This window comes from Sarcophilus harrisii, chromosome 6, assembly GCF_902635505.1.
Source record: "Sarcophilus harrisii chromosome 6, mSarHar1.11, whole genome shotgun sequence".
In the NCBI taxonomy this organism is placed as follows: domain Eukaryota; kingdom Metazoa; phylum Chordata; class Mammalia; order Dasyuromorphia; family Dasyuridae; genus Sarcophilus; species Sarcophilus harrisii.
In genome coordinates, this window is record NC_045431.1 from 21395916 (window position 1) to 21416003 (window position 20088).

Consider the following 20088-nt stretch of genomic DNA (forward strand, 5'->3'; position numbering starts at 1 on the left):
TGTAAAGTGAGAGGGTTAGGCTAATGAATTTCTAAGACATTTTTAGCTTTCATTCTGTGATCATTTGATTTTGATTCCCAGTCATCCTCTTGCCTTAAACTGCCAGATTCCCTAACCAGATAAATTTCAATTATCTACTACTAACAATTTTTTAATGGTAAAGGACAAAGTTTTCCCCAAAGTTAGAATACTGATTCCATCTGTTTTTTTTTCCTAAGAATATTTATAAACATTCTCTGTGTAGGGGCAAAGAATAAGGAAATTCAGACAATTCCATTGGGCAATGACTGAACACTTTTTGGTTTATGATTGTGATGGAAAATGTCTATCTTGTAAGACATGATGAGATCAATAATTTTAGGAAAAAATGGAAAAGCACAAAATATTAAAGAGCAAAATGAGCAGAACTGAGAGAGAATATTATATATAGTAAAAATAATATTGTTTTAAGAATGACTTTAAGTGAATAAGATATTTTCATACTTATAAATATCCAAAATAATTATAAATAGCATATGAAGAAACACATTATCTGAATTCAGAGAAGGAACTGATAAATAAAAGTGTTGATAAAGGATAATTTACTTATATATACCCTGACAATACAATCTCTTCATTCATCAGAATGATTAGCAGGAAGAAAGCAGTTGAAGAAGACAAAATGATGGGACTGATTCTTTAATTTGAAAAGTTCCCCTCAGTTGTATGATTTGTTTCCTAACAGGCTGCAATTTACCACGTAGCTAGTAGATTCGAAACCATTTCTGAATGTCTATATATATTTTAAAGTCCAATAGAGAACTGTGTCCATTAAACATTCAGCTACACTTTGGGTAGGTGCATAAGGAATGATCTTAGTGACCAATATTTTTCCTTATTTTTATTCTATAGCATAAGATTGGATCATATAAATCTAAAATACTTATAAGTGAATATAAAACAAAGTTACTGTTATTTTTTAATATCTTAAGTCATTTAGATTCATTTCTTGGCAAATTCTTTTCCGCTGTAATTATGTAAAACTTCAGAATTACATGATTAACCTTCATAGTTTCAGAAGTAGAATGTCAGATATTCTACATCTAGAAAGTATAAATGAATTAGTCATTGTTGGAACAGATATAAAAACAGGAAAAAAGAGCTGCAATCTGCTCCTAGTCCTTTATTATATAGATGCTGAAAAGAAAGTCTGGAGAAGAAAATTTATCTTGCCATGTTATTAAGACAAAAAATGTGCAATTTTATTGTTTTATATGGGTATAAAAATAAATCTTTCTAAATTGCAATTATTGCTTGGCATTAAAAATAGGAAAATGTTGCAACCAGTTTTTTTCATGCTGATGGGTCCAATGTTTCCTTTCATTTTGATAAAAAGAAAGATAGCCAAGTTATTGAAATGTGTCTCTCTTCACAATTTAGGACAATAAAAACAAAAAAGTCAATAAGATCATCATGTTCAATGTATTTTAAATGAGCAGGTAGGGAGTATTCTTTCTTTGACAATTAATTGTAATGTCTGCAATGATAAAATAATAATAATAATAAATAGTATTAAAAATAGTGGAAATTTAATTTTTGCAAAGCTTTTTATAGGTTATCTCTTTTGACCAGTGTTATTGTTATCTTCATATAACAGATGAAGAAACCAAGGCTGAGATGGCTTAAGTGAGTTGCCAAAACCACAGGAAATATTTGAATTCAAGGCTTCTTGACCTAAAGTTGAATCCTTTATTTTGTCTACCTAGCCACAATAGGACACAATCAAGAGAGTTCAACATCCTGATAATCCTACCAAAGATAAACACTTGCACAACAAATTCTGATTGACTGTAGTCCATTTCAAAGGAGAGAATGTCTTTCTAGTATTAGATGAGTTCAATAATGCATAGATTCAAATACCATTTTTGACACTTACTAGCTATATGGCCATGGACAAATCATTTACCCTCTCTGAGTCTCAGACAATTCTCTGATCATGTATTATATTTGGATATGATCTGTTTTGCTGAAGGATATCCCAGCAATTTTGTGTTTAATAATATTTTATCATGTTTTCTTTACCATTACTAATGATTTTCCATTCCTGATGTTCAATTCCTCATTTCCAATTTAGAAATGTTTGACTGCTCAGGGAGGTGAGATAATCTGTTCAGAACCACAAATAAATGGCGGGAAAATATTCAAGTTGAGGTCTTCGGACTCTCAATTCAGAGTTGTTGGAAAGGAAGGACCAACTTAATTTCAGCATGTAGGTGATGTCTGATGTTCACCATGAATTTAAAAACACAGCCTGAATAAATCATTTTAGTTGCATTTAGTTTTAATCATAAAATAGATACCACAGGTATCATAAAGTTAGAGTAATATTGCCAGATTTTTTTTAACAGATGTATATTAAGCTGTCAGTTTCAATGAAATTAAATAGACATAGAGATAGAGATATGCTATTTTTCTTTAGTGTATAATAAAATTTAGAGAATAATTTTGAGAATGCACATCTGGTATATTGCCCATTGTATATGGAATTTACATAAGTATCACTAATAATAACATCATTGCAATTTATGGGGAAATAGGGCAACATGGTAGAATGGATACTGGTCTGATATGGACATTAAGAAGACCTAGACTCAAATTATGCCTTTAGCACAATTTAGCTGTGCGAGTAGGGGAAATGCAATTTCTCAACACGCTCATTCAGCTTATTAGCACTATATATCTAAGGATTTATGATCTTTATTAGTCGAAAATGTTTCAATATTATAACTTCCTTATGCCAAGGGAATCTACAGTCCAGACCATCAGAACTCTTCTCATTTTAAAATGATAAAAGCCAAGGTTGAGATAGATGGCATGATTTCCCTAAGTCCCTCAGGTCATATGTAGAAGAACCTAGAAGCAAATTCTAGTCATCTAACCCAAATCTAGTATGTTTCTCATTGTACTGTTGATTTTCCTAAAATAAAAAAAAAAAATACAGATTTCTTCAGTATGGATGCTACTCCACAATCGTATCTTGTACCCTCAGTGTCTAGCACTGAACCTAACATAGATTATTAAGTGCTGAACAAATAACTTTTGATTGATTGATTAAGGCATTTAATATATAATTTTTGAATTGACAATTGCGAGGAGGGATTCAAATTAAAATAAAACTATCATGTTGACTTTTTCCAGAAGCTTCAATTTGTTTACCTATGATTGCTATAGGAAATTTAAATTTCTTAAATTACTATAAGAATTGTTTTAAAATTTTAGTGTCTTGTTTGGCTGAGTTTGTAGGGGGGAAAGGGAGGACATTTTGTTATGTAAAAAAAGAACTTAAGAGCTATTCTTATAAATAGCTGTTTTATCTTAATTGTTCATCCTCAATCCATGAGGAAAAAAACAAAACAAAACAAATGAAATGTTTATTATTTCAAAGTATAGTTCTACAATTCCTATGCATACCGAAGTTAGTCCTATTAAACAATATCTAAATGAAAATCTACAAAAGTTTCATTTTTCCAAGGCTGAACAGACTCAAAAAAGAACAATTCTTTTGATCTAATTCTACTTTTAAAATATCTGTATATAGAAATATATGATATATATGCATATAAAATAATATATATATATATTATAATTTGCCTCATGAAATTTATTGCTGATAATATTTTCCATTCCTAGTTCTCAGCCAGCAGAGATTAGTTTTGAAAACATGAATTAAGTCCTACCAGACTCTTCATATTAGAAAATTAGATGAAATAGATGTTTTTAATTTTGTCTATTGTCACAAAAAATTTATAGGAATGAAGTTCAAAATTTAATTTTTCCTAGAATTAATTGTGTATTATAAATCATTGCCAATAAAATTTTGAGCTTTCTTTAATGTGGGAATCTGATATATTTTATTTTGCATGTCCACAATACACAAACCCACAAATTATGCTTTTAAAGAGTAAAAGAAAAGAAGTAATTAATTCTCTCTGTTTTTCTCACTCTACACAAATAGACACATACACACAAACATACATACATATATGTATATATATGAACATAAAGTAAAGTAAGTAAATGGCAGAACTAAATGTTCAAACCAAAGTTCTCTTTGTCCTAATTCAGTGGTTTTTAAAAGCAACTTCCCACTTGCTTTTGCAAGATCTGATATTTGCTATTATTATACAAATTCAGCTTGATTGACTATCATATTTATTATTTGGTTTAATCTTAATAAAGTAACTCTATAGGTTCAGTAAAGCTGGAAAACATCTTTTCCAACTAATTTTTTTTCATTAGCTACATACATCTAAAGCCTTCTGTTTCAGTGAAAAGGGGAATTAAGAATGCTGCATTACCATGTTTCTAGACTGTCATTATATTTACTAATTTAATACATTTTCAAAATCACATATAAGGTAGAACTACCATAGACCAATTATTTGAATCAAAGCATGTTTATACTCAAATTGATCATTTCACAGTCTTTTGTTACCAATGAAATTTCTTTTAATTGGAAGAATTCTTCATTCCAGAGCATAATACTTTGAACCTACGTGGAAAATACTACTTATTTATATATGAACTGATATAATCCATGAAAACTCATGGATTTGCAAGGGTGAGAATTTATTCTTATGATGATACAATAAGAGGTCCCATTTCCCTGGTGGGCATGGACTGTACACATAGATAGTTCAGAGAAAGTGACATCAGCTTTCATAGTATGCTTTGCCATGACTTTTCAGTAGGGATATAGAGTATATCAAATATTGTACAAATCAATGAACTGATCACTGTACTAGCCACTTAGAAAAACTGACAGTGTTATAATAGAATGCCCCAAGAGTTATTCTGTCAACTCTGACAAAGAGAACTTGTAGAAACAAATGTCACCAGCTTACTGAATTATGGCTAAAACAGTCCCACAGTTATTTATAAATGCAAGAGAAAGCAAGCAATTGAACCACTCTTTAATCAACTATCCAGTGTCATAGAATTAGAAGCATTATATTGACCTTAAGGCAATATCCTAGCTACAATAAATAATGATGACTTGGTGAACAATGTGAAATGTGATTGCTAATTATTTAGTGAATTTTACATACAGATATGAAATTTGTGAAATATAGAGTAAACATGCACCTATCACAAAAAAAATGACCAGTACTACCAAATATTCAAGTCCAATTCATGAGTTTGATTCATAATTATCTTCTAAAATGAGTTAATTCAGATAATTTTTATTGCTATTCACTATTTTTAAAGCTCAGCTATATTATGCAACTGATTTAAAACCCTATGTTATTAGAGATCATTACTGATCACAAAATAGAAAATTTCGATTATACCAAACTGAAAAGTTTTTGTACAAACAAAACCAATGCAGACAAGATTAGAAGGGAAGCAATAAACTGGGAAAATATTTTTACAGTCAAAGGTTCTGATAAAGGCCTCATTTCCAAAATATATAGAGAATTAACTCTAATTTATAAAAAATCAAGCCATTCTCCAGTTGAAAAATGGTCAAAGGATATGAACAGACAATTCTCAGATGAAGAAATTGAAACTATTTCTAGTCATATGAAAAGATGCTCCAAGTCATTATTAATCAGAGAAATGCAAATTAAGACAACTCTAAGATACCACTACACACCTGTCAGATTGGCTAAGATGACAGGAAAAAATAATGATGATTGTTGGAGGGGATGTGGGAAAACTGGGACATTGATGCATTGTTGGTGGAGTTGTGAACGAATCCAACCATTTTGGAGAGTAGTTTGGAACTATGCTCAAAAAGTTGTCAAACTGTGCATACCCTTTGATCCAGCAGTGTTACTACTGGGATTATATCCCAAAGAGATTATAAAGAAGGGAAAGGGACCTGTATGTGCATGAATGTTTGTGGCAGCCCTTTTTGTAGTGGCTAAAAACTGGAAACTGAATGGTTGTCCATCAGTTGGAGAATGGCTGAATAAATTGTGGTATATGAATATTATGGAATATTACTGTTCTGTCAGAAATGACCAACAGGATGATTTCAGAAAGGCCTGGAGAGACTTACACGAACTGATGTTGAGTGAAATGAGCAGGACCAGGAGATCATTATATACTTCAACAACAATACTATATGATGACCAGTTCTGATGGACCAGGCCATCCTCAGCAACGAGATCAACCAAATCATTTCCAATGGAGCAGTAATGAAGTGAACCAGCTATGCCCAGAAAAGAACTCTGGGAGATGACTAAAACCATTACATTGAATTCCCAATCCCTATATTTATGCACACCTGCATTTTTGATTTCCTTCACAAGCTAATTGTACAATATTTCAGAGTCTGATTCTTTTTGTACAGCAAAATAACGTTTTGGTCATGTATACTTATTGTGTATCTAATTTATATTTTAATATATTTAACATCTACTGGTCATCCTGCCATCTAGGGGAGGGGGGGGGGGTAAGAGGTGAAAAATTGGAACAAGAGGTTTGGCAATTGTTAATGCTGTAAAGTTACCCATGCATATATCCTGTAAATAAAAGGCTATTAAATAAAAAAAATAAATAAAACCCTATGTTATGTTACATATATGATTAAGGAATATGTGATTAGATTTGTGTGGGAAACAAAAGTTATGTGCTTTTCAGTGAATTGTATATATATATATATATATATATATATATATAAAATTAAAATTAAAATTTTTATTTATATATATATATATATATAAACCAACAAATTTTAATTTTAATTCAACATAATCAAAATTATCTGTTATGCCTTTTATAATGCTCCCCTTCCCATAGCTCTGAGGGGTAGACTATTCCTAGTTCTTCTAATTCACTTATGTTGTCACCTTTTATGTGTAAATCATGTACTCATTTTGAGTTTATCTTGATATATACTGTGATATGCTGGTGCATTGCTGTTTTCCAGTTTCCCCAGCAGTTTTTGTCAAATAGTGAGTTATTATTTCCAAAGCTGGATTCTTTGGCTTTATCAAACACTAAGTTGCAAAGGTAATTGACAACTTTTGTTTTGTGTGCCAAGTCTATTCCACAGATCTCTTGTTATAATTTTTAGTCAGTTTTAGAAAGCTTTGCTGATTATCACTTTTTAGCACAATTTGAGATCTGATATTGCTGGACCACTTTCCTTTGATATTTTCCATTATTTTCCTTGATATTTTTGATCTTTTGTTCTTGAAGATGAATTTTGTTTTAGTTTTTCTGATTTTTGAGTTAATTTTTGGTAGTTTGACTGGAGTGGAACTGAATAAGGAAATAAATTTAACAGAATTGTTATTTTTATTATATTGGCTCAGCCTACTCATGAGCAATTGATATGTTTTTTCAATTGTTTGATCTTTATGTGAAAAGTGTTTTGTAATTGTCTTCATAAAGTTCCTGCATTTGTCTTGACAAGTGGAACCCTAAGTAATTTATATTGCTTACAGTGATCTTAAATAGAATTTCTTTTTCTATCTCTGGCTGCTGAACTGCGTTGCTCATATAAAGACATGCTGATAATTTATGTATGTTTATCTTATATCTTGCTACTTTGCTAAAATTGTTATATTAAGTAATTTTTAGTTGAATCACTATTTCTAAGTGTACAATATATCATCTGCAGAGAATGATAGTGTTATTTCCTCATTGCCTACTCTAATTCCTTTGATTTCATTTTCTTTTTCTTGTTATGGTTAATATTTCTGAGACTGTATTGAATAATTGTGATGAAAATGGACATTTTTGCTTTACCCCAGGTCATATATCTCCATTAGAGATATTGATTCCTGATGGCTTTAAATAGACATTCCTTATAATTTTAAAGGACTGTCCCTTATTTCTTTTTACTCTTCAGTGTCTTTAATAATCTAGAATGAAAAACCTCTCAGGATTTCTGGACAAAGCAAGAATGATTGTTATTTACATTTAATCTGACAAGGTGAAAGAGGAAATGCTTTGCCTAAATTGCTACTTAGTCTTAATCATTGAATGGATATGGTTTCACCCAAGCTCAGAGCTGGTGAAGACCTTAGTTTAAACAGGCCCAAGGTCTTCTATTTCATTTAGGGTCATATCCATTCATCTTGATCTATAACTGGACACTGGACCCAGAGGAGTCTGGAGGTAAAAGTGAGGCAAGTGACCTTGCACAGTCCTCCTTCATTGAAATCCAATTCACTTGCATTTTATACCCTTACCTCCTTGATATCTTGGCTCTCTTACACAATGAAGGTCAAACAGCAACAACAACAGCAACAGTGTTTTTTTAATAGTATTAGGTGCTGTATCTTATCAAAATATTTTAAAGCATCTATTGAGATAATCAAATGATTTATTTTTGGTTCTGCTATTATTGTAGTCAATTAAATTGATTCCCCCCAACCCCCAACCCCCAATATTGAATCAATTCTGAATTCCTGGTTTAAATTCCATTTGGCCAAACTGTATAATCCCTGTGATATATTATTATAATTGCCAAGATTTTAATTGGGTGCTCAATTGGGGATTTTTAATTTGTTCTTTTTTGAAATTTTTTACGTGCCCAAATCATTAATCTGTTTTTCCCCTCCCCTCATTTGGTGGATGTAAAATTTTAGAAAAATAAGTATCCCTTAAAATTCCATTTTAATTGTATCCCATAAATTTTATGTTGTCTCATTCTTGTAATTCTCTTTAATGAAATTATAGATTGTTTCTATGATTTGTTCTTTGACCACTTATTTTTTAGGATTAGATTATTTAGCTTTCAATTAATTTTAATCTATCTTCCCCTTTTTGTTGAATATAATTTCATTGCATTATTATCTAAAAAAAAGAGTACATTTAATATTCTGCCTTTTCACATTTGATTTCCAAGTTTTTATGCCCTATTACAATGTCTTTTTGTGTGTAGGTGGCGTATTCTGTGAAGAAAAAAATATATTCCATTCTGCTCCCACTAAGTTTTCACCAAGGTCTGTCATATTTAAGTTTTCCAATATTCTAATTACTTCTTTGTTTTCTTTATTTTTCTTTTTTTTAGTTGGATTTGTCAGGTTCTGAGTGGGGAAAATGAGGTTCCTCACTAGTGTAGTTTTGCTGTCTATTTCTTCCTGTAGGCCAACTAACTTCTCTTTTAAGAATTTTGTTAACATAATACTTGTTGCATATATATTTACTACAGATATTGCTTCATTCTCCATGGTACTTTTTAGCAAAATGGAATTTCCTTCCATATTTTGTTTAGTTTGGTCTACTTTTGCTTTTTCTAAGATTAAAAAACTATGTCTTTTTTTTGCTTTTTCTTTCTTTTCTTTTTGTTGTTCCATGAAACATAATAGATTATGCTCCAGCCATTTACCATTAATTTATGTGTCCCTCTGCTTCAAGTGTTTTATTCTCTTACATCACTGTCATTTCTTTCTCCTTTCTTATATGATGTTTAAGCTCCTTTTTGAACTTTTTTTTTGTAAGTTCTTTTTGTAAGTTCTTTGAGACTACTTTCTGCTTAACATTGGGATTTTGCCCATAGCTGTTTTCACATTGCTATTCTATTCTGAGTGTGTTTCTTACTCTTCCTTGTTACCATACTATCTTTCTATGCTCATTATTTTAGTAGTTCATTTCTCTCTGTCTTTCTGTCTCTGTCTCCCTGTCTCTCTGTCTCTCTGTCACTGTCTTTGTCTCTCCTCTTTGTCTCTGTCTCTCCTCTGTCTCTGTCTCTGTCTTTGTCTTTTCTCTCACTCTCTCTCTCTCTCTCTCTCTCTCTCTCTCTCTCACACACACACACACACACACACACACACACACACACACATACACACACACACACACTTTTCCCTTTCTTTGAAATTTGAATGCTGCTATTATAGTGGCTTCAGGCCCTGGCTGCTTACCTGGTCTTGCACCCATATTTCCTTGAGACCTTTGGGAGACCTTCATGTCTTGAGTTGACTAAGCATTTTAATTAGAGAGATGATTGGTGACATTGGAGACTGTAGAGGTCTGGGAGTTTACCTTCTGATGACCTGAGTGCTGGTATGGTATCTTTAATGTACTGACGCCAGGAGGGAAGTGCCTGTATTTTCTCAGAGGCTATAGTAATCTGACCTCTGAAGCTTGACTATTTGCCTAGTATGGACTGAGAAATGTGGAGACTTGGCTACAGAGGATGATTCTTTGATTTGGTCCACATTGGAGCATGTGGTAATTCCTGAAGCTGGACCTTTCCTGGATTTGCCAAGGCACAAGGAGAGTGTTCCACCATTCTTGGGCTCAGGATGTGCTGATATTTTTCTGTGGTGATGCTTCCTGGGGAACTTTCTATTTTGGACTGTATCCTAGGCTCCTCACACAAGTGAAACAGATCCTTCCTTCCCATCCTCCAAGTTTCCTGGGCTGAAAGATTGTTTTACCCTTTCATTTTGCTGGTTTTACTGTTGTAGGATCTGTCTTGGGACATTATTTTATGGTTGACTGGAGGTGAACATGGAAGACTTACAGTGATTCACTCCTTACTCCACCACCTTGGCTCCTGGAAGTCTCCCTCCTTAGTTTCCTTTTTATTCAATTATGGGTCTGGTCCAATTTCTGTCTTGTGAGAAAACTTTATTCAATTATGGGAATTGTGAGAAAAAAAATTATTGCAGTATTTTTGAACCTAACCTTGGTATAGTTGGAAAGTTAGACTTGTAGCTCTACTTGTAGCTCAGAAATCCTTAAGAAAGTAACTTAGTTATCCTGAGCAGAAATCCAGTCAGATCTGAAGATTAATGTAAAGAGTTTTCTCACAATTATATATCTCAAGCAATTTATATGTCTTTTCTGAAAAATGGCTCTGTATTGGTCAATAAGTTAACTGTGTGTTTACTACTTGTTCCTCTGATTTAATACAGTCAATTAAAATGTACCTCTCCCTCTTTCTGAGATCCAACAGCAAGCCAAGGAGGCCTTTTCTGATTTGTTATATAATTAGGATCAATTACTTAATGAGCCAATATGTCTGGAAGCTTGAATCTTTGATTCCTAATGATTTTTCATTTCACCTGTCACAGCTTAAGATATTGGGATCAAGTTAGGACTCCACTCTCTGAAATAACAGCTTTTCAGAAAACAAAAAAACAAAAACAAATAAACTTTATTAAGCACTCCAGACTTTTTTTTTTTCTCTATAAGACTTCTTTATGCAAGAGCACCCCTCTTTCACTCCAGAGGTCATATTCATTGCTTCATTTTAAAAATTTCCAAGCTGAGAAAAAGGTTACCTCCATACTGTTGGGGATTAGACAGTCTCTCTAAGGGATTGATGGGCTAAGAGACACCCCTTTTAAGAGAATGGTAGGTTCCTTTTTGGATGAAATTTCTTTTGGAATGAGACTGGGGAAAATGTGCTGTTAGACTGATACCCTCTAAGGGGAATTTTTATTGGCTTGAAACTTCCCAAAAGGGAGTGGAAGGTATGACTAAAAGATAGAGCTCTTAAATTATGTTAAAATATATAAAAATCCAAATGGGTCCCAAATTTCATGTCAGATTAAAGACTTTGAGACTAGACTTTCAGTAGGAGATTACTAGGAGATTCAGTAGGCTATCAAGTAAGGATAGATTTGTCTTATCATTTTGTCTTTGTTTATGTCTCTTTGTAAAACATAGAAAAATATTTGTTTTGTGTGGTGATTAGTGTTGTTTGTAAATTTTGCTTCCTTGAAAGCTGCATGTTTACTCTATATTTCTGAAGGTGTCTGTGAACTCTACTGTAATGTTTAATTTCTGTTGTCAGTACTTATAGATAGGTTTCTTTTGTTATTTTATTTTTGCATTATGATGTTTCTATTTTGTTAATTACTTCTTCTGTTCCACAAATTCTGCTTTTTTGTTTTCATCTAATTAATTCTTTTAGGTTTTTAATTTCTAAAGCTCTCTACAACACATTGATATGGTTCTATTATAAACCCCCAAGTTTCTGTGTTTCTTCAAGCTTCAGTTCAATTTCTATTATCTATATATAGAAATATATTAAGATATTTGCGATCTTTTAGAAGTCATGAAAATAACCTTTCCTTCTAATTTTAATATTTTCCTTATTAACTTATTGACTTGTCCTCTAGGTTTTTAATTTAAATTTGTCTTGAGATCTTTACTGATTGTTATAATTTTTTTTTCAATCATCACAATGTTTCTTCTTTCCCCCTTTAATTTAATTTAATTGTGGATTTGCCCATGGATCATCCCTCAGAGTTTTCTCAGCCCCCAGAATGGTATAAAATAGGCTTTTAAATCTTGGTACTTGATCCATATAATTTCTGAGGGGTCAATACCAGCCCCAGATTAATGTTAGTCAAGTTTCTTTCTGTCTAGGTATACATGCAATAGTAGCTAAGCCTGGACTCCAGTTCACTCTGTTCTTTAATTGCCTGATAAAACTAAGTCAGTGTATTATTATTATTTTTTCAAGGTGAGGATGTCATTGTAGCAGTTGTTCCACTAAGCAGTGTTGTTGTGCTGTCATTGTTTGATATGAAGACTAAAAGAAAAATAACCCTAATTCTCATTTTCTGTATATTCATAGAAATTGTTATTTGTCCTTCCATGACATCAGGAACCTGATTCTATGATGTGCAAAATTGTTCAGAGCTCAGATGTTTGCTGCTTAATGTAAACAATGTTGATATAAGCATGTTGCAGCAAAGACTGACCAACAGAATAAAGATTCCTAAATGTGTGGGGTCAGTTTGTACAGCCTTCTGATTGCTGTTTTTGTTTGTCCATTAGTCTTCCAGAGAAGTTGGATACTGGAGAGGAAAAGGCACTAAAAAGTTTCGCAAAGGATTAGTATTCTCTATTGTTAATTCATAAGGACATTACCTTGTTTATATATTTGTTGGCCTGTGGAGAAAGGTGTAATTGGTCTATTTCTGGCAAATTATTCTTTTTTTTGGAAGATTTTTAATATTAGTAGGGAGTGGAGAAAATTGTATAGTCTGCCATGCAGATGGTCACATGACCAAGTCCAGGCCAGTGGGGAGAAATGAAGAAGGACATGAGGATAGAGGCTACATCCCACACATCCTAGGAGTAGAGGGGACTACACTGAGAAGCTGTTTAAACTTAGAAAGTTACTATGAGAATAGAAAAGATTGGGGTGAATATTCAAAGGATGATTCTAAAGCAAAAAAAAAAATGTAACAAAAAACAAATTATTACTCTTTGTAGATGATATAATGGTATACGTAGAGAATCCTAGAGAATTAACTAAGACATTTACTAGAAACAATTACCAACTTTAGCGAAGTTGCAGGATACAAAATCAACCCACATAAATTTTCAGTACTTCTTTATGTTACCAACAAAGTCCAGCAGCAAGAGATACAAAAAGAAATTCCATTTAAAATAACAGCAAATAATATAAAATATTTGGAAGTCTACCTGCCAAGACAAAGTCAGGAAGTATATAAACACAATTACAAATCACTTTCCACTCAAATAAAGTCAGATATAAATAAGATCTGTGCTCATGTGTAGGCTGAACTAATATTTTTAAAAAATGATAATCCTACCTAACTCAATTTACCCATTCAGTGACATACCAATAAAAATACCAAGTAATTACTTAAAAGAGTTACAAAAAATAGTAGCAAAGCTCATCAGGAAGAACAAAAAGTCAAGAATTTGCAAATGAAAATTTGGCCTAGTTTTACTGGACCTAAAATTATGTTAAAAAGTAGTGGTCATTAGAACCATGTGGTACTAGTTAAGAAATAGACTAGCTGTTCAGTGGAGTAGGTAAAGTATGCAATTCACAATAATCAATGACTTTAGTAATCTAGTGTTTGGGAAGCCCAAAGACCCCAGAGTCAGGGATAAGAACAAACTATTTGACAAAAATTGATGGAAATATTGGAAAATAACCTGGCAGAAAATAGGCATTGACCAACACTTAATACCCTATATTAAGATAAGGTCAAAATGGGTTTATGATTTAGACATAAAAGGTGATACTATAAGCAAGTTAGGAGAATAAGGGATAGTCTACCTCTCAGATATGTGGAGAAGGAAGGAATTTATGACCAAAGAAGAAATAAAGAACATTATGAAATGCAAAATCAATAATTTTGATTATATTAAATTAAATGTTTTGTACAAACAGAACCAATGCAGACACGAATAGAAGGGAATCAATAATCTTGGCGGGGTGGGGGTGGGGGATTAAACCCAATACTTCTGATATAGGCCACATTTCTAAAATGTTTAAATAATTGACACAATTTTTTTTTAAAAAACACACCCTATTTTTCAATTGATAAATGGTCAGAGGATATGAATAGACAATTTTTAGATGAAAAAATCAAAATGATTTCTAATCATATGAAAAATTGTTCTAAATCATGATTAATTAGAGAAATGCAAATTAACACAACTTTGAGGTACCAATATACACCTCTCAGATTGGCTAAGATGATAGGAAAAGATAATGACATATGTTGGAGAGGATGTGGGAAAACTGGGACACTAATTCGTTGTTGATTCAACCATTCAGGAGAGCATTTTCAAACTATGTCCAAAAGCTATCAAACTGTGTATAGCCTTTAATTCAACAGTATCTTTACTGGGTCTGTATCCCAAAGAGAATATAAAAAAGGGAAAGGAACCCACATTTGCAAAAATGTTTGTGGCACCCCTTTTGTAGTAGTAAGGAATTGGAAACTGAATGGATATACATCAGTTGGGGATTTGCTGAATAAGTTATGGTATATGAATGTTATGGAATATTATTGTTCTATAAGAAACAATAAGAAGGATGATTTCAATGAGGCCTGGAGAGACTTACATGAATTGTTGCTAGGTGAAGTGAGCAGAACCAAGAAAACACTGTATACAGAAAACAAAACAAAACAAAACCAAAAAAAACAGATTATGTGATGATTAATTTTGATTCACACCAGTTGCAATAGACTTCTGATAGACAGAGCTATCTGCACCCTAAAAGAGAACACTGTGGATCACAACATAGTGTTTTCACTTTTGTTATTGTTGTTTGCTAGCAGTTTATTTTCTTTCTCATTTTTTCCTTTTTTGATCTGAATTTTCTTGTGCAGGATGATAAATCTGGAAATACGTATAGAATTGCTCATTATATATATATATATATATATATATATACATAAAAATTTGAAACACAAAGTTTTGTATTAGTGAATGTTGAAAATGATCTTTGCATGTATTGTGAAAACAAAAAGCTATTTTTTAAATTAAAAAAAATAAAAAGCAAACCTGTGTAGAAAAAAGATAAAAATAGTAAAATGAGATGCAAGTGAAAGAGGTGACACAGAGGAATTAGATGTGGGAAGAGGACTGATAGTTCCTAGAGCCCTACTTTCATCAGGAATGGATTAAAAGGGGAATAGCATATACATCTGGAAGGATACAAAAATATTCTAAATTCAGGTAGAAATAAGAAACTAGGAGGGCTGGGAGTGGGGGAAGGTTAGGGAGGGAATTTTTGAGTACATACTCAGATAAAATCAGGGCGAAATAGAGCAGAACTCATATAATTAGAAACAATAAAATAACAAATAAATTTAAATATATAAATAAAATACATTATAAAGAAATTAACTTACAGAAATAAGAGAGTGAAGAAATAGGATGGGGAGCAGTATAAAAGACTTTGTAGATAAAGAAGGATAGGCTGTGGGCAGATGATGAAGGAGGGATCGTTGGAAGAATATATTGTTCAAGTAATAGGAGAGCAAGGTAACAAGTAGAAGTAAAATAGCAGAGTCAGCAAGGATAGGAAATAGATATACACAAACATGAAACAAAGATTGAGTAGAATTTATGTAAAAAAGCAGGAGTAGTAATCAGGATCTCAGACAAAGCTAGATCTAAAATAAATTTAATCAAATGAGAAAAATAGGAAAACTACATTATGTTTCAGTCATATTAGTCAACATTTTAAAACTATTTAAAATAACTAAACAGTACAATGTTGGAATATTGCTGAGATATAGGAAATGATGAGTTGATAGGCTCAGAAAAATATGGGAAGACTTGTAGTTTTCTAGTTAGCTTTCTGGAGGTCTTTGGACCAGCCTTTGTTTCAGCTGAGTTATCACCACAAGAATAGTCAGGGCTAAAGTCCAAATTCTTTATTATCTCCTTCACAGTCTAACTCCTTCACCTGGGGCTCGGCTAGCTTTCTGGAGGTCCTCCAGAATGTGTCTTAGTTTTTGTGAAGGAAGCAGGAGAGCCACCACAACTGTCTCTGTCTTGAAGGCTGTCTCAGTCCGGGAGCTTGAGCTCCAGCCTCCAGTCTTCTGTCTTCTCCTAATCTGTCTCTACATCCATCTCAAGGTCTGACTCTGACCTCTTAAATACTCTATTACAATTAAATCCATTCATCTTACTGAGTATAAGCCAATCATTATGTCACTAGGGAACCATTTTGATGTAAGATTAATTCAATCATACTGAACTAGAGAACTATTAATCACCAAGCTAAACTAGATAACCATTGTCTTATCAATTAAACTGAGATAACATCTTCTAAGAATCCTTCTTTCAAGCACAGAGTTCTGGTCCATTACAAAGACTTATGAAGGAAGAGATTACCTACCTTCAGAGAAACAGGGAACTAACCAGCCTAATATGATCTTACATAGATACCTAAGAATGTATATGTGAATGGCTATTGATATCTAAACAGTATATGTATATTTACACATTTTTTTGTGTGTGTTTATGTATATACGCATGCACATACTGAAATATACACATATGTATATTATTTTTTTCTTGAGGGAGAAGGAAAAGGAGGGAAAATAATAAAATAAAAAGTACACAGTAGAGAAGAAAAGAAAAACTTTTTGGAAGTAAAGAAAAGATAGAGACAGACAGCTCAAAATACCCTACATAAGATTTATTATATACACTTTCTTAAAGTGGAAATTTTTGCTTTATATTTAGAATCCTTTAATGTTCTTTTCTGAACATGGCAATGTTTTCCCTTTCCCTATTTTCTATTTAAGTTCTAAATAAATGAATATATTTTTTTTAATGTTTGTACTGGCAGCAGGTCAAGGAAGTTTTAAATTCATGAATGGAAGATTGTAAGTAGAAATGGAAAATTCTGTGATGAGACAATTGCAATGAATAAAATACTAAATAAAATCTTCATTCTAGATTCTTTCTCTTTAAAACTAAAGAACTAAAGCCAGAAAATAGTATGTGAAGAGTTTTTTTTTTTCTTTTGTTTTGGTTGTAATCTTAGTTTACCTATCATTGTAAGCTTTTTAAATGTCTCAGGTTTATGTTGCCTTAAATGGAAAAAGTAAAAAAAATAATAATAATAATAGTGTGAAATCAAGTTTTGGTTTGTAAGCTAACATTTTCTCAGTTGTGAAATAATGCCAGAGATGCATAGTCAGCATACAGATAAAACTCCAACATTTTCCAACCCAAAAACAGATAAAAAAGAGATCGAATAAAAGGAAAAATAATAAGATGCTATTACACAGTTGAATATGTTAGAAATCAGAATTGAAAAAAATATATTATTTTTGATTGTGAAAAGATAGACAGTAAATAATTTTAAACAAAAATAAGTCATATATATCTGACCAATAAAATTGCTTTTCTTCATATGATTCAAATGTGTTTAAGAATAGGTAGTTAATTCCAAAGTCATTATTAATGTAATCTACCCTAGAAATGTTCGATTTATAAAGCCGACAATTTCATGGTTGTTAGTAAAAATATTTATAGATATGCCCACTGGCATTTAAATTTTGATTTAAAAATTAATTTGACAAATATTAATTAGGAAAATATCCAGCAGCTACTTCTTAAATTCCATAGACTCTCTTGCAATTGTGGACTTCCATAGTCACAGTCACTTAACATTGATGAATTAAAGACTCCCCTCATTCTTGAACCAGGTACTATATGTATCTGGCACATCATCTGTTTGCCCTGTATTCAAATTTGAGCTATTAGGCATAACTTTAAATAGTGATAAAAAAGTACTGATGGATTCAATTGCAAACTGATTCTATCTAGTCTCATGGGATCTCTTAACTCCATGATCATTTATTTCTTCTTTTCAGTCATACTTTATATGCTGCTTTTCAAAACCATTTTTCTCCTATAATTTATGTTTTTGAACTTATATCCTACCATTGGAATAGCAGGTTCTAGAGATTAATAAACTTAGGACCATATATGTTGGGTTCAAATATTCATTCTATATTTAGCGTGTGATCTTAGATAAGTCAAATTCACTTTTCTAAGCTAAGGTTTCCTTATTTGTTTTATAGGTGATAATACATCACATGATTTTATGAGAAAAAGTACATATAAAGATCATTTATTAGCTTTTCCCATCTTATCCATTCTGTTTCACATGCCTTATGATGACTAATATCAATATTTTCTACTCTCCTCATATATCCAACTTCATCCTGCTCTCTTCACTGTATGAAGATGATATTCTCAATCTAACTTCAAGGCCCTCCAACATGAGCTGAGACAATTTCTTTATTCTTTAAAATCACTATATGTCTTCATTCATAGTTCATTTTTATCCTGTCTTAAAGAGGGAGCTTACCACTTCTTCAATATTAGTGACTCCAAACTGTACTGTTTATCATGAGATCCAGAACCATCCCTTCAACACCATTTCTTCTTTCTATTCTTTCTATTCATTACCATGTAAGATTACAGTGTCTCAAAATATTTTGAGACAAAATAGATGACTATATTTGATGGGGCAAGAAGGGTGAGGATAAGAGGAAGATAGCTTATGATGGTCATGAAGGTGATCTGAAAGAACTTACTGAATACAGATAATAAAATGTAAAATTGCAATAAAGATTTAAAGAGAAATTTAAAATAACTGAAGGGCTGGAGTCACAAATTAGGATATGCTTAAGTTTCAATTGAGTGATATGGATTGCAATTAAAATTTCAAGAAAAAACTTCATTAGACTGAACTGAAATGAATTTATAGAGGAGGAAAAGATGGCAATAGACATTGATTGAGAGATAAAATGTCTATAGAAGAAAAAAAGAATAAATATTCCAAGTGAGTTAATGAACTTGAATTAATGCGTAGGAGTAAACTGAAATGTATAAAATATAAGAGACAATTGAATAAATCAGCTTGACTGGATTTAGAAAATTCTTTTGTGGATGATTTACTTAATCATATATATGGCTAGAAAGATAGGCCAAGTATAAATAGAAGGATCTTATTTTGTGGTTCATGACCTTTTGTTTTTAATGATAGCTATATTTTAATATACATGGTTTTATTTATAATCATATGTATTCTATTTATAAGCTTAATATTATTATTCATATCTGTAGACTTAAGAAGTCTGTCTAAATGATCCAGAACATGAAAAAAAAAAGTAAAAAAAAAATTCTTGATTGGGGTCCCTTAATGACAAGCTAAGGAGGTTCAGACTGCTAGAAAATGCTTTTGAACATTAATTTGTATTCTTAAAAATAATTGAGGATGTTATTAGTACAGACATGTTCATAAATACTTATTTCTTTTTTTCTGACATCTTCATATGGTGGAGATCCCATAATTGGCTATTGAAATTCTATCATTTAAGCTAGATTTGAAGAATCAGCTGCAATTTGAAGGAAAGAGAACTAATAATGTGATGTACTAGAGCAGAACACAGAATTTAGACCTAGAAAAACAAGCTTCAAATCCTGACTTTTCTGTATTTATTATGGGTGTGATTTGGAACAAATTATTTAATCTTACAAAACTGTATCATTTCCTGCAAAATGAAACTGTACTAGATGATCTAAAATGTCTTCTTCAGCTTTAAATCCATTTATTTAATCAAAGTAGAAGAATTAATGCTTTCCTCATTAAGAATTTAGGCCCTGACTCAAGTTAATAATCTATATATTACATGCTTCATGATTGGCAGTTGTAGAATTTTATGAAAAAGCAATAAGAAAGAGTTTGCAAAGACAAGTGAATCTGTGCAAATCATCAATAGGAAATTAAGAAGTATACTGGCATCATGGATAACGATTTAGTACTAGAGTATGGAAGATCTGGGAACAATACTTCCCCTGACCCATATTTTCTATGTAACT